Source organism: Protopterus annectens, chromosome 2.part1 (assembly GCF_019279795.1).
Source record: "Protopterus annectens isolate FY-2018-M chromosome 2.part1, PAN1.0, whole genome shotgun sequence".
In the NCBI taxonomy this organism is placed as follows: domain Eukaryota; kingdom Metazoa; phylum Chordata; order Ceratodontiformes; family Protopteridae; genus Protopterus; species Protopterus annectens.
The window spans coordinates 65,734,695-65,758,226 of record NC_056729.1 but is presented as its reverse complement, the minus strand read 5'-3'; the positions used below and the strand labels follow the sequence as shown (position 1 = coordinate 65,758,226).

General features: G+C 36.2%; 1 protein-coding gene across 2 annotated transcripts in view; it reads left to right on the top strand.

Annotated features, from left to right (window-relative positions):
* The window catches only part of PTPRN2 (protein tyrosine phosphatase receptor type N2), a 4,238,418-nt gene that overhangs the window by 2,288,677 nt on the left and 1,926,209 nt on the right, over window positions 1-23,532 (top strand). The gene's annotated exons all lie outside the window — the stretch shown is intronic.

The window sequence follows — 23,532 nt, the reverse complement described above, 5'->3', positions numbered from 1 at the left end:
GGTAGTCCACGGTACTCAGACTGATTCACTTGATGTGGTTAATCCAGTTTTCTGGGTTCAATTGAACAAAAAAAAATGTTTTCACTGCAAAACTCCATACTGCACTGTACTACTGCACGACTAGATGGCTACTGTTAATTTTATAAATAACTGCTGTTCTCGACGGTCTTGTCTGATGTTCCTTCTGAGTTTCCTCCAATTCTGTACCACATTTTCATGCTTGTATGCACGGACACACAGATGCACACAAGAGGAAGAAGCAAAATGTTCACTTCAGAGGTGGGTCATAGTCAAATGGGGCCCTAGGCAGGGTAATGGATCGGGCCCCCCAAACACAAAAACAGCACCCCCACTACAGCCATTCCAGTATCCCATTACTTAGCTATTTCTCCCCAGTTACCATAAACATTGTTCAAGCCTCTCAGTTTGCATACCACTTTCTTATTTACTTCTACAATGATTACAAATATTTGGATTTAATTTAATTAAAAACACTGATAATTATTTGCTAAACAAAGCAATACAGTGTCACAGTGAAAACAGACTTAGGATTAACAGTTAACTTCTCTGCCCTTGAAACTCATATTTATTGAAATGGCATTGAAACCCGCATTCAAAGAAAATGCATCTGACCAGTGGCAGATAAAGTTTACCTTTTAGCTGTTCATAAATTATAGGCTCCTTGCACACATTTTTTAGGACCCCACATACATGCATGAGTTCTTTGATTCACTTTCCTGATTGTATTAAGCTATATTCCTTGTATAATACAGCATCACTTGTTAGTGTGTTTTAAATTTGCAGCTTTGAATGTTTTTTTAGTAAGCAATGAAATAAAACATAACCCAATAATGACAAAACTGCCCATTTCAGAACATTTCAACCGTAAGAGGCCACTCAAACTTCTGTCATTACAATCCACCAGTGACAGTCAATATAAAAAATCTCTGCAGAAGTTAAAGTCATCTGAATAATTCTATATTACAGAGATCTATAACTAATGAAGAGGTTGCTACTGGAACGAACCTTTACATTTCAGTGTTTCATCTGCAAATTCAGATTCATCCTATGAAATGAATTAGACTAGTTCACACAAGTCAAAACTGCATGATACCAAATGGCCTATGACTGCACACTTCAAAGCTAAAGGCAAAGTCACACTTTGTTATCACTATGCTTCATCAGTGTATGTGAGTGTCCGTGCCACCAGTCTGTGCAGTACAACAGATCATGTTTCATAGCCAAATGTGGGAAGGCTTAATGAAAGTCAATTTCAAATAAAAATGAAAAGATACTTAAATCAATAGCTTTGAGAAACGATTACCACAAATGGCTTCATTATAGAACTTGTAATGCAAAGTGCCACCCTAATATGGGTAGCTCCTAATGAAATGGGTAAGACTAATCCATGCTAACAAGAATTACATGTTAAAAATTGGCTTTGGATGCACTTTGCAGGGGTTTGGATGGCAGGTACATACACATCTTTCATTTTTTTAAGGTTTGTCGTTGTACCATAGGTGGGAAGATCCCATAAATAACCAGTTTATGCTTATCCTTTCTTGCATATTTTAAAATTGTTTCCTCCTGGGATTTTTTGCTGCATTCTACACTTTTCACATGACACATACCTCTAGATAGTTCATCTTGTAATGCCTCCATTGGAAAGGATATTGTTACACTAATTCAAATGCACATGGTGTACAGTTAGCTGATATAACTTTAATTTTGCTCCTGTTTATTTTATAACCTGCCATCTCTTGAAGATACTTAAGATTTAAATGATATGTCCTAAGTCACTGTCTGGGTTTGTAAGATATAAGATCACATCATTAGTATAGATTACTCAGTGATAACTGTTTATCATGGAATCATTCATCCATTTAGTGAAAGGTTCTAGATAAACAGTAAAGGGGGGTGAACACCTTTGCCTGGTGCCTCTACAAAGGTTAAATTCTCAGGAAAAAGCACTTAGTTTTTGATTGATAATATATTTCATGAATCGATGTGATCATTTTTTAGGTAACCTAAATTCATTCAATATTTCCCAAGAGTACTCCCAACACACCCAGTCAGAAGCTTTTTCAGCATCCAACTTTATCAAAAGTAAGTCTTTACCTTTTGCTTTAAGCTTTCCTTCTACCATCCTTGTTATGTTTTATTATCAAACATTTGCCTCTCTTCTTCAAAGCCATACTAGTCAAGGTCAGCCAATTTCAGAAGTAACCCTGACTTCCATTGTGTTGTAATTCCAATAAAAGCTTTGCATCTGTGATTTAAAGTTGATTTTGGCCTATATGAACCTAAATCTGCAGGACCTTTCACCACACTTTTGGGTATCTACCCCATTTAAGATATTATTCAACAGCAGTGTTAATATCTTGCTAATTCTTCCCTGGCTGCTCACCACACACCAACTTGTGTGCCATCCTCTTCAGTGATCTTACAGTAGTTTACTTGCTTATTTGATACTTTAGTTCATGTAGAGATGTAGAGACTCCCTGTATCATATTCATATAATTTTGGGAGGTGCATTTTTCATAAGAATTGGATTATGTTCTTGACCCTCTGCTTGCCTGACTCCTATAACTCCTTATAGAACTCTCTAAAAAGATTTGAATTCTTAAATGGGTTCTTTATCAACCTAGTCCTTCTTGCATGTCTCAATTCCCCTTTCTACTTTCAAATGTTTAAGCTTCTGCTTCAGATTTTTTGTGTTTTGGCAGTATTTTCAAAATATAATTTGTCTAAGAGCAGCCTTACTACTATGTTTAATTATTTCCAGATATGCTTTTTATCTCTTGCTTACTCTCTTTCAGTTGCTTTCACTCTGCCAAGACAAGTTTTCTCCCTTTTTTCTTTTGCATTTTATTGTTACTAATCCCTGTAAATATCTTCTGTTGCTTTCATTTCAATGGTTTCTCTTCTTATTCTAGAATAAAACCATCAGCTTACTTTTGATATTTTCACAGCTTATTATATTATTTTCATGTGAAGTTGACATCCTCAAAACCATCAACACGTTCTCACCCACCTCTATATTACGTTCCTCTTTCGTAGCTCTTTCTCTCTAAAGGAGCTCTTGAGGTTTGCACTGTAACTGCCAATGAGTGGAGCCAAAGTTTTTTTGCTGGAATAAAATATGTCCTCACATTTTAAACAAATGTTTATATCTCTGGAAGCACAGAGGGTATTAAAAATGTGTAAATTTCAAGCTGTTCAACGTAAACTGTATTTCTAGTGGTAGAATTCTAGAATTCTTAAAGTTCTAAGTCTTAAACCGGGTTTTATAAGTCATGCTGATCACGATAACTAATAGGTTTGCAATATTTTGTAAACAGCTTACAGTATTTAAGCAACCACTCAAGTTACACACGTACTGTCATGAGAATTTTGGTCATCCATCTTAGTGTTTATATGTACAGATAAAGTAGTTCTTTCTGTGCTACTTGGTTGGTGAGATAAAAATATCTAATTTATGACAATATAAATAAATATTATACAAACGACAATTAATATCTCTTTACCTGTATTAGACAGAGGTCAGATATCAATATGGTTGTGTTTGCAATTGTGTAAGCTTTAAGATAAAACATTTTACTACTTTGTATGTGGCATGGTTTTGGAATTATTAATGTAAATAGGAGCAAGAAATATTTGATGGTTAGAGGTGTCAGCAAGATACAACTTCACAAGCACCTGGAGGCGTCACTCGTTTGTAATGAGTTAACCCAAAACACAGGAAAGCACAAAAGTTTCAATCAATTTATCTTGCAGTACCAGTTTTACCTCAGATAGCATTGGCGTATGATCTGGAAGGTATACTGGATATACATGTATAGATTTCACTAAATATTTATACTCTTGTGAAAAATAAAATGTATCCCCTGTCCAAACTTGCCCAGCTGTTGTATCTGTGTAAGAGATTAGTATAATCTTTACCCCTGTTTAATTTTACTGCCATATCCAACAAGACAAAGATGTTCATGTAAAGCCTTATAATTTTCCTTACTTTGAAAACAATATACCCCTTGGCCTTCCTAAGACATATTTTTTATGTATTAAGCTCACCACAAGTAATTAGAATGACCTAGTGTTAACTTATTATATTTTAAGGTATTCTCTTTAAATTACTTTACCCTGTTTACTGTGGCACATACATTCCTAGCAATGTAGTTATTTACCTCTGTCAATACCCCCTCACATGTCAACTTAAGGGCTCAGGATTTTCCTCCTCAGTTATTACCAGTACACATCTATTTATTAGTAGTAATATGTCCCTTGCTTTGATATATTTGGATGAGTAACCTTCCTGAAATGCTTAGTTAGTGATACCCTCATGTTCTTATCTAGTCAAATGTGCCTCCACTACATTATTTTCTGCACTTCTGCCTTCTGCTTTCCTAATGTATGTCAGAATCGTAAGACCATTCACATTCCAGTTTAGTATCATTTATGCCAATTTTTGATCTTACACTAGTATCCTGCATTCCTTTCCTTTGTCTGACTTTCCCTTTAGAAAGAAAGAAAGAAAGAAAAGTATGCCAGTTAAAGCTTGGAACCAAACACCAAGTAAAGTCAAAAAAGTGAAAATAAAGTTTTGAGCACAATGTACAACTGAGCAAAAAATTTCAGTGACAAATGCACAGTAAAACTCCACCACAAATGCATTTTCGCATTACAGCTTCATCAGGTTTTCATAAAATGTTCTAAAATGCCATCCTTATACGTCACCTATTTTTATCAAACCTTATTTTCACTTTTTGATATTCCCTTTATCTATTCCTGCTTTTGTTTGGATCTCCACATGGGAGTGCAGCTTCAGTTGTTTTTAACTGGTTAATGGTGTAATGGAAGTCATTTGATGCACATTGGTTATATGCTATAGAGACAAAAGTAAAGTTATCACAAAGATGCCATCTCCTACAAGTATTAAAGAACTGAATGCGTATTTGTGTGTACTTAAGAATTATTTTACTCATTACCAAATCTCACAAACTTTTTAAACCATTTGCATTATTTGTTTTTTAAAGTTTTATTGTGAACATGGGAAAGAAAGGAAAAAACATTTGAAATGTGGGAAACTTTGTTACAGTGTGACGATGTGCTTGACCACTGTTCAGCTGATAGAGTTTTTAATTCTGATTTGAAATATTTTTTGTTATGGTTGGAGAGTCATGGCCTACATCTTTATAGAAACAGTTGATAAAAATGTTATTGCTCAACTGGAAGTGGCCAAATATGCGTTTTGTCCCAGGCTGTATGTATGAGTTACTTTCTTCCCCAAAGCTGTTTGATCATGGAGTAAAAAAAAAATGTGTGTGTGTGTGTGTGTGTGTGTGTGTGTGTGTGTGTGTGTGTGTGTGTGTGTGTGTGTGTGTATATATATATATATATATATATGTATATATATATATATATATATGTATATATATAAATATATATATATATATATATATATATATATATATATATATATATATATATATATTTAAGCTGCTGTTCCATGTGGTTAATGATAAAATTGTGTAAAAATTACGGTATTTGAATGGAAAATATATATATTTTTTTAATTGTGTCCCTAATTGTGTTGTATAATGCAATTAAGAATAAACCTTCTCCAACTATACTGCTAAACTATGGAACACCCTACCCACTACTCTTACCTCAAGTTCCTCACCAAAACAATTCAAATCACTCCTGAAAACTCACCTATCAAATCCTGGCTCTGCCCCTGCATTCCCCCAGGATAAACATCTCCTAAACTCCATTCTTAGTTTTTTTACCCTTGTATAACCTAACATGGTCACTTTCTAAACTAACATCAAACACTGTACCACCACAAAAAGAATAGCATACACTCTCTCAGTGTGTATCATATAGTATATGCTACTTGTGTGCTTTACAACTACTGTTATCACAGCAAATACACCTATTGATATAACTCATATTCGCTTATTTTTTTTTTAAATCGTTGATTTTTCAATGAATAATTTTCTCTGAATTGCTATTTAAGCATATGTCAATCTATATACCAAAGTATATTAGCCTGTTTTAACCTGTTGTGTTGATTTTGTGTTGAGTTTGTAATTAGCATTGTATGACATGGAGCGTTTCTCCCCGGGCCTCCACTGAAAATGGGCAATTGCCCAGGTGGACCTTCCCAGTAAACAAATGCAAAATAAATAAATAAAATAAACCAATAAAAAAAGGAGATTTATAGCTTAAAAGTAGAGAACCAGACCCAGAGAGTAAGTGAGAAGAAGTAAGATAAACATTTTAATGACATCCATGCAGGAAAAGTTGACAGGATGCATTAGGAAAGAATTAAACTAACTGGTACTTTCTTTGCTATATTAAATCAAATGACAAGAAGCTGGAAGCGACAGAAAATGAACACTCTCCTGACACTCAGGTGAATTATCTACAACTTACAAGTCTGAAATGGAAGTAAAACAGAGAAAAGCAGAGATATATTGTAAAATGAAAATATCATATAGAGACGATTGGAGGGACAAGATTGTGTTAAATTGATGAAAAAATTAATTTTCTGTAGACTGATAGTCCAGATGAAGAGTTCTATACTGAACAGTTGCAGAAAAGTTACTTATCTGGAGAAAATGCAAAAAGAATACCAGATCTTGTACATTTTTCTTTAAATATAAGGATTTTATTCTTTCTCTGGAGAAAAGGGGAAAAGTTGAGATTGACAACAACGGTGTCTTTGTGACCAATGATTATTCAATGGTTATTAGGAAAGGATGAATAAATTTGTTCTTGCTATTAATCTGTACAGAGATGGAGAGGTCCTTAACATTTAAATTCTTACCAGCCAGCATGGCAGTTTTCTTCCCAGGGGAAGTCAAAACATTACTATAACTAGAGTAAATAGTCCAAGAAGTTAATCATTTTGGACAAAAAAAGATCCAGAAGATATTTCCAGCCAGGAAGCAAGAGGAAAGGAAGGACCATCACATCAGCAGAAGAGTCCAGTCAAGAAAATGCCACTAAATCACGTTTCTATATTTAAAAAATGGATGTCAAATAGAAAGAAGCTCATGTGCTCAAGGAAAATGAGATGCAGTGTACTTTGTGGAACAATTAGCAATGCTTATTGAAACTGACTACAGAGAGAGAGAGAGAGAGAGAGACTTTTTACATGCATCAATCTCTCTGGTAGGTGTATTTTAAAATACATATAAATAAATGTTGGCTTGGCTTAAACTGCATTTTCCCCTTTGCTGGACTCAGTCCTGTCATGGCTCAAAGGTAAGACTGCTAAAGGGTTTCCTTCTTTAATAAAAAGCATGTGAAAACAGAAAAAAAAGGTGAACCGAGCCTTATAAAGTGGATTTTTTTCTTTTCTAGGTGAGGGGAATTGACTGCTTTCTATATTGCTGACTTGTGGCAGTCCAGAAGTTTTATTCACTCATCTTTGTAAAATCTGGAGGAATTAAGGTTACTTATGTTTTGATGTGAGTATGGGGGATTAACCCAGAGAAATGCACTTGGATTGGCTATTAGCAGAGTTTGCCTAATGAAGTCACTAGAGCTATCAGTTAACTGAAAAAAATTTCCAGTTAAGCACATGTATACTATCAGTTGGCCACTCAGCAGCCATGATTCCTAGAACAACCCCTCCCCCCAGATAAAGGTGAAGGACAGGAAAAAAATTACATCAAAACACTATTAGTATGTAACAATGCATGAGAATAAAATATTAATAACCGAAAAATAATGGGGATGTACTGTGAGTGGATTGAGGGGGAGGGGTTGTTTAATTTAAAGTAAAAATAATTACATAGCTTTGTTCTAAAAGGGAAAATTAGATAAATGGAAAAATTTGCTAATTGTTTAGAACATTTAAACTGAAGTAAAAAAATAAATGAAAAGTTTGTTCCCTAAGATAAATATGTAAGTAATAGTTACAATTGCAGGGTGGTTTATTTCTAAATAAAAACAGGGTCTGTATTACCTTATCGAATGATGAAAAGAGTGAATGCTCTTTTATCGATCTGAAAAGGTAGAAACCCCTAAACAGCAAAGACAAGGCCATCTTCAGGATTTTGCCATTTCCTCCACTATGGTGTGATCTCAGAGTTGGTATATTTAAGTAGAGGGTTGTGGAGGGCAGCCCCCACATTGGGAGGTGTGGCAGGCAAAGCCCCCCACTTCATTTTGTGTTTGAATTTTTTTTTTTTTTTGCGGAGAAGTGATTTTTTTATCATGTGACATGTGAGGGGGTATTGGCAGAGGTAAATAATTACATTGGTAGGAATGTATGTTTCACAGTAAACAGAGCAAAGTGATTAAAGAGAATACCTAAAAATATAATAAGTTAACACCAGGGCATTCTAATTATTTGTGGTGAGTTTAATAACAAATAAAAAGATGTCTTAAGAAGGCCAAGGGGTATATTGTTTTCAAACTAAGGAAAATTTATAAGGCTTTACATGAACATTTTGTCTTGTTGGATATGGCAAAGAAATCAAATAGGGGTACAGATTACACATTTCTTACACAGAAAAAAACAGCTGGGCAAGTTTGGACAGGGGATGAATTTTACTTTTCACAAGAGTATAAATATTTAGTGAAATCTATACATATATATCTCCAGTATACCTTCCAGATCATACGCCAATGCTATCTGAGGTAAAACTGTTACTGCAAGATAAATTGATTGAAATTTGTGTGCTTTCCTGTGTTTTGGGTTAACTCATTACAATCGAGTGACGCCTCCAGGTGCTTGTGAAGTTGTATCATACTGACCCTCTAGGCATCAAATATTTATTGTTCCTATTTACATTAATAATTACAAAACCATGCTACATACAAAGTAGTGAAATGTTTCATCTTAAAGCTTACACAATTGCAAACACAACCATATTGATATCTGACCTCTGTCTAATACAGGTAAAGAGATACTAATTGTTGTTTGTATAATATTTATTTATATTGTCATAGATTTCATACTTTTAATTATCTCACCAACCAAGTAGCACAGAAAGAACTGCTTTAGCTCTATATATAAACACTAAGATGATTATAAAAACTATGGATATATGGAAAATTATGGATTAGGCATACATTTTGAAAATCAAAGATTTCATGAAGTATACGGGTGTGCCATTGTCATCTGCAAAAATCACAAATATAACATTACATTTTTCTGTGAAAGGAAGTGTAGTCCATAAGTGGATTCACAAACACAGGGCATTGCTGCTGTAATAATCTAAAGCTGATATACAATGGGTTAGTGCTGCTGTTTCTCCCACTCTGGATGTGTTAACTTTTCTAGAAAAAAAACTTCAGACTTGGAGGGCATACCTGATGAGTTGAGCAGATATGCTACAAACTGCACAAATATCTTTCCGGATCTGACCTTTTTTCACCAATTTCTGAAATTACTTTCAGTGCCTTTTGGCTCATTTCCATTTGAAGTTGTTGAAACAGCTGTTTTTCTTGTGAAGGAAAGGAAACCCACTTTTTATTCTTAGTGTCTAGTTGCTGCTGGCTTCTAGAAGTGTTTTTAATTGGTTGTTGCACTTGTTTTTTAAATAGCCCAACAATGCATGGGTTTGTGCTCCAGTCATTTAAGCTATACTCTGTGCAGACCTATGAAAGGCTTAAATAATAGCTGTTGTGAATATATGTAAAATGTCCTACTTGCAGTAGCCTGCATAGAAAAAAAAAACAATTCTAATAAAGCCGTGCATGGTAACGCTGCATTGCGCTGTACTCACTGGCTACAAGCTACCATTATATATACTATTTCTATTTATTTTGGCACCAAGCCTACCTAAAGGTATCTAATATGTTACTACTGTTTATTGTGGTGCCCGATATTTCTAATTGCAGTGTTTTAGTTTACTCTGGTAATCAAGGCTATTTCTCAGAATGTTCTGCCAGGATAATATCTCTGATGATGTGATGCTGTGTTTTAGAGTCCAGTAATGTGCTACTTCTGCTTTATTCTGGCACCAATCCTTTTCTTTACAATGCACTATTTTACAGTGACATATGCATCGGTTTAAGCTCAGGTCAACAATTTATCTAACCATCCCGGTAAATTGTGTTGAGTCCCAGCGTGTGTAGTACTCTGTGTTTCGAAACTAAATTAACCTGTACTTTACTAAAACAACTTATCTGTACTGTTCTTTATTCCTGGATAACTATCTCATACAGCATATACTACTACTGTGTCTGGAAACCAGATTACTAGCTCATAAACTACTTATTAAATTACCTGCCACATTCTTTGCTAAATGTGCCTGTTTTAAGATAAGCAATTTGGAGTGACCTTTTATTTTAAAATCACCTGTTATCATTACTTATTTTCTTTGATCTTCACTTGAACAACATCACCTTCCTGTTTTAAAGTGTTATCTATACTGCTGTTTTATAATTATGTTTTAACTAAATTCTTATTATATTAGTTATTCCAATATCTTATACATTGTATTCTATTAGCTACCACTAGTTTATTTGGACAAAGTTACCTGTTCAAAAGTTTCTCTAACAGCCCATCCATCTCCATTATTCACCAATGTAGCTAACAATCATGCCTGACACTGCATACTAGTGCCTTCTGGCAGTATGACATCATAGTCAGCTCTGGTCTCAGCTCTAGCTAGCATGGCTGTACATCATGTCTTCAAGCAGTGTAAACAGTGAATCACCGTCTATGGAGAGCATGCTACTGCTGCATCAAAATGGCTCAATATGTAAGAGGTGTAAGACCTTTCTGGCCTTGGGGGCTGCACTCATTGGTGCACACATACACACATCACAGAATACCTTTGCTACACTTACACATGCTTTGGGTATTAAGAGATTGCTGCCCAAGCCTCAAAAGCAATACCAGGTTTCTCCTTTCAACCCTGACCTCAGTCAACAGTGCATGTACTTCACTGAGTCACATGGATGCAGACACCAAACACATAAGTTCTAGTATGCAAGAAACAACTCAGAGGAATGTTTTAGTAATTGATGACTGTACATTTAGATGCATAAATACCCATATCTCTCATCTTCTTAGAACAAGAAAGGCCAACAAAGCCTAAATAAATGAAGGAGACAGGCCCAAAAATAGGGACAGATTTTAAATATTGCTCTTATATATTTAGAAAGTTGCTAGCAGGTTATGTGTTTGCATACATTTTCTGAAGGATATGAAGTCTGAAACTTAAACATGTGTCATTATTAAGTGATTTCAGTCCTCAGTGATTTGCCAGAAAACCACAAATTTTATGATTAATGGACCAAAGATATCAGTTAAAAATCTGGGCATTCTGAAGAAATCTGGACAATTGAGAACTATGTTTACACCATCCTCTGTAGATTGGATAAGGACATGGTGACAGCTGTCCTTCTGTGGCCAGAATTTGTGATAGTATGATAGCTATTTGATCTTGAGCTCCCCTTCCTGGCAATTACAATCACAACTTTGTGGTGGGGTGAATGACCTTAGGCTCTCCACCCAGGAAGAGAGGCAGAAGGATGTCTTTGACATTGCTATTTGTGTGTTGGGAACTGGGAGGATGCTGGCCTTGAGTGGTATCTTACTATCACCTAGTCTGGTGCCAAGATTTATAGACTAGCTAATTGGGTTTAAGAATTGGCTTAGTAGCTAATGTCATACTAGGGGGTTCGAGTAGGTGCCTGTCTGGGAGAAGATGGCTGACAGATCCATGTGCTTCACCAAGGATGATCTGCATCTCTCCCATTAGGACCTTTTGCTTACTAGCAAAAGCATTTGCTGACCCAGTTGTGCCTATTTTATGTCGAGTCTCTGCCTCCTGGATGCATCAGTCTAGCAAATCCAAATTCAGGCTACATTAAGCTGGCTCTACTCATTGACAATAGTCTCAGCAAAACGATGTTGGAATAAGAGGCCTTCCTGCAGCTTGAGCAAATGCATGCATAGCATGTTGCTTAGACATAGTTCCAGTTCAACAAAAGCATTCCCTCTGCTTCTGGGTTCTGTACAAATGATCACCAGTGTTGCTATATTGATGTCATAGTCCTAGCACCATTTCAGTTTGGCTTAATAAACATCTTTGAAAAGGTAACGGAAGAAGTAAATGATGCGGGAGGTGTTTATATACCCCTTTTACCCAGTGTGTGCTGCCATGAAGCCCAGCAGCCCTAGGTCAATAAGCTACTGGTCAGATGGTGTCTAGTTGTCCAGCCTGGGTTACCAGATGTTGCTTGTCTCATGCATTCAAAAGAGATGATGATGTGGAGTATGGGATCAAGATATTTATTGTACATAAACATTGTCAGGAACTGTAACTGGAAGAAGTATTCAAGTTAACTGGTTCACTTATTGCTTCAGTCACACTCGCTTATGCATCTCCATTCATGCCTGCATTCACTCTGGCTGACTGTACAAAATGGCACTGTTCTCGCACATGCTCAGTACTTATATGTACATGCTATCTAGCTGCAGTGGCTCAACATTACACATAATGATCTACAGCCTCCCTCTTTGAACTGTTTGACATGCAATAGGAGAACAAAACAATTTATATGCTAGATAACATTTCAGTATTAAGAACAAATCAAACTCTAGCCCAATTCGCTCTGTATTTTAGGCTGGGTTTGGAAATTCTACCCAGTCTGGTTATATAAAAGCTATGACTGGGTTTAGCTACAGGGACAGTCTCTGGGGAATTCTTCCCAATAGGAACTTCAGGGATAACATCAGAATTATTTGAGGAAAATACACTGCCCTGTGGAATGGGAACAAGTGTAAGGTCGCTCTGAGAAATAGGGTCTTTAGCACAGACAATCTGCTGCGTCAGTAGTTCAGAAACTGGAAGTATATGTCTTTGTTTTTTTCTAAATTCCATTCCCTCTGACTGAACGATATAGGATCTTGGTTCCTCAGAATTTTTGATAATACCCACTTGTTCGTAACTTTTGGTTGTTTGCATTTCTCCTTGCCCTTGTCTTAGTGGTCAAAGAGGTTTGCTAGATTTAGCATAGTACAACTTTTGTGACTGATGTTTCTTCAAAAGTTAGGTTTTGATCACTTTGTTGTTCTTTGCACTTGGAATCAATAGTTGTTTATTGAGCAGTAAGGTTGTTCTCATCTGTCTAGACATTAATCTCTGAGTGGATGAACCAAGCAATCTTGGGGAATGTTTCTCAGATTGAGAAGGTTAAGGAAAATGTTATTACCATCTCTCTTAGATTTCTGTAACAAATATTTCGCACTTTGGACTGCATGCTCAGCTAATTCATTGGACTGTGGATACTTAGGACTACTAGTAACATGGACAAAGTCCCAAGCCTCAGCAAATTTCTTGAACTGCTGACTGATAAACTGCATGCCTTTGTCAGATACAACTTTGTGTGGACTACCATGCACAGAAGAAATGTCTCTTCAATTTTGTAATGACCGTGCTGAACATAAGATTAGGAAAAAGGTCAATTTCAAACCAATTCAAGTAAGAATCTACTAAGACTAAGTAATATTGACCATTCCATTTGAAAATATCAGTAGCAACTGTCGACCATGGTAGTTCAGGAATCTGGTTTACCTGAAGTGGCTCATTCTGTTGCTGCAGTTCAGTGCTATTGCAAATACAACATGCTTGAGCTTCCTTTTCTATGTCTTTTGACAGAGAAGGCCAAAATACTATGCCTCTTGCCTTTCTTTTGTTGAATCTGTACCTGGGTGTCCACGATGTAAGATCTTGATATGTTCCTGTTGCAACGTTGAAGGAATAACTACTTTAGGACCTTTCATAACGATTTCCTCTACCATTATGAGCTCATCTTGGTAAGGAAAATATTTCTGGACATCAAGTCACATTGGCCATCCTTGACTGATAACATGTGTCCGCTTCTGAAGAACAGGGTCTAAAGCTGTGTGTTGCCTGAGTTCATCAAGATGTGATGAAAAAGTTTCGACTTCCATGACTTGTTTCTCATTGTCATGCTGTCCCGTTGTGTGCCTGGGTGCTCTTCACCAAGTATCTGCAAGATAGAAATATTTGCCTTTTGTGTAGACATTACTGAAATTATACTTTTACAGTTTTAACATCATGTGTTGCAGATGTGCCGGGCTGAATGTATTGGCTGTTTTAGAACAGGTTTGCCATTAATATAATCATGGAACTTTGAACATGTGAACACTACTGCCAAGAGCTCTTTTTCAACTTCCATGTACTGCATCTCAGTTTGAGTTAAAGTTCTGGATGCATAGGCTACTAGTATGCCTTCTTGAAGACATGCTGCACCAAGACCATACACTGAAGCATCGCATGAAAGAGTTACTGGTTTGTGAACATCATAATATTTCAAAGTGGGTGGACTGGAAATTTTATGTTTCAGAATTTCAAATGCTCTTTGATGTTGTTCTAACTAGGACTAGTTTACATTTTTGCATGTCAGCTCATGTAATGGTGCTGAAAGCTCACTCAGGCCTGGGATGAACTTTCCAAAGTAGTTGACCATACCAAGAAAACATTGCAAACATGTGCCATTGTCTGGAACTGGCATCACAAGAACTGCAGCTTACTTAGACAGATCTGGTTGTAAGCCAGAATTAGTAAACAAATGACCCACATAAGTAATTTCTCTTAGCTTGAATTTGCATTTCTGAGGATTCCGTTTATGATTGACTTCACGTACATGGTCTAGATCTTTCTTGAGGATTCTGTCATTCTCATCTTCCCCATTGATCCCTACAATAATGTCGTCTACTATATACACGGATAACCTGAAAATATTTGTTCCCATCGCACAATGAAAGACTTCACTGGTAGAATTTATCCCAAATGGCATTCTCAGGAATCTGTAGCTTACAAATAGCGTACTGAAAGTAACTAACAGTGAAGATTTGTGATCCAGCAAAATCTGCCAAAACTAACATTTTGCATCTAAGACTGAAAAAATAGTGGCATTTGGCATGAGAGCTGCTGTGCACATCAGATGAGGAGGATATTTAAGCACTTTGTTTAAATCTCTCAGATCAGTACACATTTGAATATCATCTGAGCTTTTCTTATGAGTTACAACCATGGAGGATACCCATTCAGTTGGTTCTTTTACTTGAGTTATCACACCTAAATTTATAATTTTGTTTATAGTTGTTTTACTTTGCTCTCCATTGCTACTGGAACTTTCCTTGCTGGTCGGACAACTTGGCTTACTTCATGGTTTAACCTCCTGGAATATATGACTGGTAGCTTGCCAAGGTTGTCTTTAAAAATATCAGCATAATCACAAAAAATATTCTGTGTAAAACTATCATGGTTGTTTAGACTTATATAGTGAACTTCTTTGTTAAATGAAATCAGTCCCATTTTCAAACTATATTTCAGGCCTAACAATGACTGCACGTGTCTTATGATTATGTAAAACTGCAAGTCATAGCTGTTCCTAGCAGAATGGCATGTGAGAACTACTTTGCCATCAGTTGGAATCTCTTCGCCATCATAAGCAACAGGTTTTGCACACTTTGCTGAATCAAGTTTTACACCAGCTTTCACCTTGGCAAACATTTGTACTGATATAACACATATAACACTGTATCTACATTTTTTCCATTAAGCTGAACAGTACAAATAATTTATCTTTGGCTGCCAGATTACCAGTTGGCTAATAGTTTACTGTATTAACTGTTTCATCAAGCACAGATACACCATCAACATAAAAAGTTGGCTCGTGGCTTTCTAAATTATCTACTTGCCTCTTTGAATGATCTCTCTTATTAAAAGTATGTGTCAGTTTAGACTTACAAAGCTTTGTGAAATGATTCCAGGTTTTACATTTGTGACATTTGCTGATCAAAAGCTAAGCACTTTTCTCGTTTAGACTCATGGTTGCCTCCACAATTGTGACAGTTGACAGTAAGATTACTTGTAGCTGTCCCATTCAATTTATGGTTAAAATTGGGTACTGCCCCATTCTTTGGCTTATAAGTCTTATCCATCTCAGCTTTGTGTCTCCCACTATCAATATTCGCACTAGTAGACAGTGTATGAGAGACAGCATGCATACTTTTCTCACGTATAAGTATATTTGTGTGCTTTTCTGTGAGCTCATTTATTTGACAAATATCTATGGCTTTGCTCAACATTAAATCACTATCTCAAAGCAAAATCTTTCTGACTTCATCATCATTAACACCACACGCAAGCCTATCCTTTATCAGCTTGTCTCGCACATCACAAAATCTGGATGTTTTTGCTTTATTTCTCAAGTCAGTAATGTATCCTGCTATAGTTTCACCAGGCTTTTGTTTTTCTGTGTAAAACATGTACCTTTCCATTGCAATATTCATTTGAGAGTTACACATTTCTCTAAATTTACGTTTTAAGCAATCAGTGTCTTCCAGCATTTCAGCTTGTATCACAATATGGCGGTTCACCCTCCGCTGCGTACATGTCAGTTACATAAACAAATGAACGTTCCCTCTCAATGGCTTCCAAGCCTGCTAAATTAAGAAGTATGAATGCCTTTGTACATGGATCTTTATCATGAAAAGCAGCTTGTATGAAAATATATTCTTGTTCAAACACTCTCCAGTTCTCAGCAATATCATTAGCACGCCTATGGAACTCCCTTCCCCCCTTCATTCGTACAATTGCAAGCCTGCCATCCTTTAAAAAATCACTACACTCTCATTTAACATCCTCTTGGGAATGCTCCTGTTCACATCCCTCATAACCTACTCTCTAATCCCAATACTTTCCTCTTTCCTTTTTCTCAAATCCCAGCAAGCAAATTCATGCCGGCTCCTAGCATACAACTCCTTATTTGTACCCTGAAATTTTTAGCAAAAAAAAAAAAAATTTTTTATGCCTTACTTGTTTTTGTTGATATTTTTTTCTAACTTATAATCAGAATTTCTACAATGTTTTTTTTTTCTTCAATTTCTCATATAAACTATGTGTGTAACATAACCTTTGTATAATCTGTATGTGGAATATAATCTTTGTATAATCTGCATGTGGAGCTTTTCTCCCCAGGACTCCATTGAAAACGGGTTCTTTAGGCCCAATGGACTATCCTGGTTAAACAACTGCAAATAAATAAATAAATAAATAAATTATCAAACATCAGCAGTTCAGATCTGCAAAATCCCTCTGCCATATCAACAAAATACTTTTAAATGGGTCTGCTTCTCTTGTTCGAAATTAGACTTGTTCAAACAAGAGAAGATCGAGACCAGTTTAGCAAAAGTGCACTTAACTGAAACTACACTTTTGCGAAACTCACTTTACTGAGCTACAGTTCAGTGGGGACAAGGAAATATACCTTTGCCCCATTGTAGTATGATCTCAGAGTTAGTATATATAATGTGGGGGGTGCAAGGTGGGCTTGCCCCCCTGTTTAAATGTGTTTCTGTTTGCCGGACAGGACCCTCGCTACTTATATATCCTAAGTGCGAGAATGCAGTCCTGGATCGGTAAAGTGAGTTTCGCAAAAGTGCACTTTCGCTAAACTGGGTCTCGATGTTCTCTTGTTTGAACAAGTGTAATTTCAAGCAAGAGAAGTAGACCCAGTTAAACACAAGCATAGACCAGGTACATATAAGTATACACAAATGCAAAACAGTCTCTTTGAAAAGATTTCATTTTGACACTACAAACACTGCGAACATTTCAGAAACTTTGGACACTTCGAATAGCTCTAGTTAATGGAAAAAAGTAGTCCATTGCAAAAAAATGTGGTCGTTTTACCCTTTCATACATTTTAAACATTTCAGATGTTATTTTAAACACATTTGTATTTCTTTCGAATACTTTTATCTCAGTAATTATTTTGAATGTTTTGAATGCTTCACCAAGTGCGAAGGAACTGAAAAATCATTTAAACAAATTTAAGTACCTTTGAATAACTGCTGACCTGTTTGTGAGTTCGTGCCTCATTGCTTGTTTGTTGCTTCATCTTTGGATCCCATTCTGGCACCATGTCATTTTAGACATGCCACTTTTGACACCATGTCACTTGTCTCATGCATTCAAAAGAGGTGATGAAGCATTGTATGGGTTCAAAATATTTATTTAACATAAGCATTGTCAGAAACTGTTACTGGAACAAGTATTCAAGTTAACTGATTTACTCTTTACTTCAAACACACTTGCCTGTGCATTGCCATTCGTGACTGCATTCACTCTGGCTGACTGTACAAAGTGGCACTGTTCTCGCACGTGCTCATTACTTATATTCACGTGCTATCTAGCTACAGTGGCTCAACAGGAACATCACACATAATGATCTACACCAGAGATAACTTTGTTGAGGAAGAGTTAGAAATAATATCAACAAAAATGCTAAAAATGAGCTGAAGACTGCTACACTGTGTATAGGCTTGCTGATAGGATGCAGCTTGGAAGTGGATGACATGATGGTAAGGAGGAGACTGAACATCCTGTGTATCCAAGAAACAAGATGGAAGGGCAGTGCAACAAAGTCACTTTGCTTGGGATCCAAAGTGTACTACTCATGGGGAGGGCAGACTAGAAAAAGCATGGAAATTGTTGTATGGGTGTATCTTCTGAGCACTGTGTAGGGTGCCATCAGAATTAGTGATACATGCATGGCAGTCAGGCTCCAGTTTAAAGACAGGTCAGTATTCTCGGTTTATAAATATATATATATATATATATATATATATATATGTATATATATATATATATATATATATATATATATATATATATATATATATATATATATATACACACACACACACACACACACACACACACACACACACACACACACAAATTTATATATATATATATATATATATATATATATATATATATATATATATATTTTTTTTTTTTTTTTATATCTCAGACTATGTCCTATAGCAGGATTGGGATGGTGAAGGAAGGAGTACATTTGGTTAGGAGTTACAGGTCCCACCAGATAAAGCAGGACAGCATGATTCACCTGTACCACACCTCCAAACATCTACTCAAGGGTTCACCAGTACCATACCTCCTAACCTCTACTCAATGATTGACCTGTACCATATCTCCTAACTTCTATTCAATGATTCACCTGTACCATACCTCCTAACTTCTATGCAATGATTCACCTGTACCACACCTCCTAACCGCTACTCAATGATTCAGCTGTACCATACCTCCTGACTTCTAGTCAATGATTTTCCTGTACCATAACTCCTAAATTCTACTCAATGGTTCACCTGTACCATACCTCCTAAGCTCTACTCAATGATTCACCTGTACCATACCTCATAACCTCTACTCAGTGTTTCATCTGTACCATACCTCCTAACTTCTACTCAATTATTCACCTGTACCATACCTCCTAACATCTATGCAATGATTCATTTGTACCACACCTCCTAAACTCTACTCAATGATTCACCGATACCATACCTCCTAACTTCTACTCAGTGATTCATCTGTACCATAACTCCTAAATTCTACTCAATGGTTCACCTGTACCATACCACCTAACCTCTATTCAATGATTCACCTGTAACATACCTCCTAACTTCTACCAAATTATTCACCTGTACCACACCTCCTAGCCTCTACTCGGTGATTCACCTGTACCATACCTCCTAACTTCTACTCAATGATTCACCTGTACCATACCTCCTAACTTCTACTCAATGATTCACATGTACCATACCTCCTAACTTCTACTCAATGATTCATCTGTACCATACCTCTTAACTTCTTTGGTCAAGACTTCTGAATAACAAGAAGAATAATAGTGGGATAAAGGTACAAAATCAGTGACAATTTTTAAATATTACTTTAATTCACTTAAACAAGTTTATTGAACAACGGGTTTTACATTAACATGTATTTTCTGAACAATATCTGGTACAACTGATTGACTGTAATTCTCAGTGATTTACCAGAAAATCAAAACTTCTATAGGGGACAGGACCAAAATATGAAGCAAAGTCAGGGACATGTGAGGGTTTGTACCTGTAATGTGTATATCAACTGTCCACCAATTATTTTAAGCTAGGAATGTGCTTTCTCTTTGAAAACAACTGGGAAACCTCACATCACTGAAATAGCTCTAACTTTTGAATTGCTCAGTGTTTTCTATTCTCTTCTGTACTTTTAATCAAGTCATCATGGAGAGAAATCTTGCTTGTCTTTTGATCTTCCTATTCCAGGGTTCTAGGCAGATGAATGATTTTCTTCATGAAGACGGATGAGGAATTTGTTGGCACAGTTATTTCAGACTTACATGTCTTCACTACTGTTTCTCCAATTCCTGCCAGTTTGGTCAAAATCTCATTAGAAGTATCATTGCATAGCATTCTAGTTTTAATACAAGTTAAATTAAATATGCACCAGAAGTTATTACAAAATGCAGTTTGACTTGAAATGTGGGACTGTGAGTTTAACACTAGCCATGTTTGTGATATTTAGCTCTTGATGTATTTACTTTTGTCTCACTTAGTGAATAGCTGTTTACAAAATAGTTGTATAATTAAGTTCTGCAGTAATATGGATTCATCCTTCAATTGGTAAGCCATCATCTCCTTTAGTCTAGTGCTCTGTTATTACTTGTGGTGTTTGCAAATCTGAGCTACAGCAACACAGAAAATATTCATTTTATCAAAGAAATTTAGATGGCATTCCCTGCTGTAAAGTAAGATAAGCTTCTTATCTGTGTTCGCTTTCTTAAAATAATTGCCTTTTGTTTCTAAGAAGTATGGCTCATAATACAAAGCTACTGGAGCTGCTGCCTTAGTGTTTTGTCAATTTCCTTTCCCTGATCTAACCTCAGGCAAGATTTTTTTCCAGAAACATTTACCAATTTAGCCTTCAGTATGAAATGTAAAATGCAGTGAAGAATAGCTGAATAACTAATGACTGAGAGAGGGTCTAAAATAAAGAATTCAGAAATACTTCACTTTCTAGGACTGAATGATGATACAGCTGATTTTCTTTTTTTTTTATAGTTGCGTTTCTTATCAAAATGTTTAAATGCAGTAAATGCAGTAAATATGCATATTTTGAGAAAAGACTGGTTTAATTACAGTTCACAAATAAAATATCTCAGAATAGAACTATTAGATTTGCTGTTGAGCCATTGTAGGAAACAGGTATAAACAGAGATAGGGCATCGTTCTGATTCTGTACGACTACACAAAGTCACCAAAATGGAGTCCAGATGAGGAGTCAAACTAGGCCAACAATTAAACAAAAAGAGGCTGCTGCAAATTATATTTACAGACCTCTGAATATCCTCAGTTATTGAAACATACAAAAATCATAGTGAATAACTACCAGATGAATATACCACACAAAGAAAAGTTAAAAACTAATGATATACACAACACACCCCCTCCTTATTTATTTATGTCAGTGTCACAGTCCCACAGCTGCAGGGAAGTTGGCAAGTCCACAAAGTTTGCTATTTTCTAATGGAAAAGTTATTTTTTGTTTTATGGGAAGGCACTATGCTCCAGTGCAGAAGTGCTCCGCTAACAATGACATGTAGTCACGTTACACTGTTTCAGAAGCATTTATTGAACGTGGCTGTAGAATTAGAATATGCTCCCTGATTACACTAGTGTAATCACATCACTGAGTGCATTATGGTACAGTAGAGCACTAAGTCAAATGTACAAGGTGGCATAAAGGATATTCATTGACATGAGTGCAATAATAGCTGTAAACATTAAAAGTACACAGTGTAGATTTATCATATTTGGGGTAGTTAATATTACACTGATTTTTAAGCACATTGACATTCATTCCTCTGAGTAATGAGCACAAGCTTTGTCATATGGCATGAATCTGCCAGTAGAATAAATGGTGTACATAATTCTACACAGAATATACATTAAAGTATTTACTGCAGTAATTGGTTAACTGAAATGAATGCTATGCATTTACTTACAGTATATATCAATCATCCCATGGTTAATGCAAATCTCAGAATGTATAATGCAGTAATATATCAGCATTTATTTTTATTCTACACACCTTAGCACTCTGCCCACATTCTAGGAATGATGCAGTGAGTGATATCAGCCAGAGATATGCATGCATTAGCAAATTTTCATGTGCAAACAAATTCAGCTCATGCCTTCAGATGTGATTTTATTTATGCTGTGACTCCAGAATTAAGACATCCTGTATAAGCAGTAACAAGCAAAGGCAGTTTACTTGTTAATTATAGTTTCCAGTGTATTAGCACATGGAGTACAGGGTTAGCACACAAATCTAGTTTCCTCTGTACTACTGCACATGTTGACATACCTAGGTACTACTGATACTTGGCTGTTACTGTTTCCATACTTCCTCAGTACTCTGCACATGTTGAGATACCTAGGGACTACTGATACTTGGCTGTTACTGTTTCCATACTTCATCAATACTACTGCACATGGTGAGACACCTAAGTACTACTGATACTTGGCTGTTACTGTTTCCATATTTCCTCTGCACTACTACACAGGCTGAGATACCTAAGTACTACTGATATTTGGCTGTTACTGTTTCCATACTTCCTTTGCACTACTACACATACTGAAATACCTAGGTACTACTGATACTTGGCTGTTACTGTTTCCATACTTCATCAATACTACTGCACATGGTGAGACACCTAGGTACTACTGATACTTGGCTGTTACTGTTTCCATAATTCCTCTGCACTACTACACATACTGAAATACCTAGGTACTACTGATACTTGGCTGTTACTGTTTCCATACTTCCTCAGTACTACTGCACATGTTGAGATACCTAGATATTACTGATACTTGGCTGTCACTGTTTCCATACTTCCTCAGTACTACTGCACATGTTGAGATACCTAGATATTACTGATACTTGGCTGTCACTGTTTCCATACTTCCTCTGCACTACTGCACATGTTGAGATACCTAGATATTACTGATACTTGGCTGTCACTGTTTCCATACTTCCTCTGCACTACTGCACATGTTGAGATAACTAGGTACTACTGATAATTGGCTGTTACTGTTTCCATACTTCCTCTGCATTACTGCACATGTTGTGATACCGAGGTACTACTGATACTTTCTGTTAATGTTTCCTTACTTCCTCTGCACTACTGCACATGTTGAGATACCTAGGTACTACTGATACTTGGCTGTTACTGTCCCCATACTTCCTCTGCACTACTGCACATGTTGAAATACCTAGGTACTACTGATACTTGGCTGTTACTGTTTCCCTACTTCCTCTGCACTACTGCACATGTTGAGATACCTAGGTAGTACAGATGCTGTTACTATTTCTATGTTTCAGCTTCTGTGATATCAAGTGGTGTAAGTTTTAGCAGTAATGCTATTGGATAAGGTCATCATGGACAACAAAATAAAGCACCTCAACATCATATTTCTTTATCAGAAACATTACACTGAGACATTTTGCATGGTAAAGGGGTAATTCCCAAATCCAAATTATTCTTACTTCTACTTGTTGAGAAATGATCAATTACTCCTTAAAGATGTGAAAAAGCTTTCCTCCATTTTTTGAGGATCCTTCTTGCATTTATACGCTGCATAAAGTATGCAGTGACTGA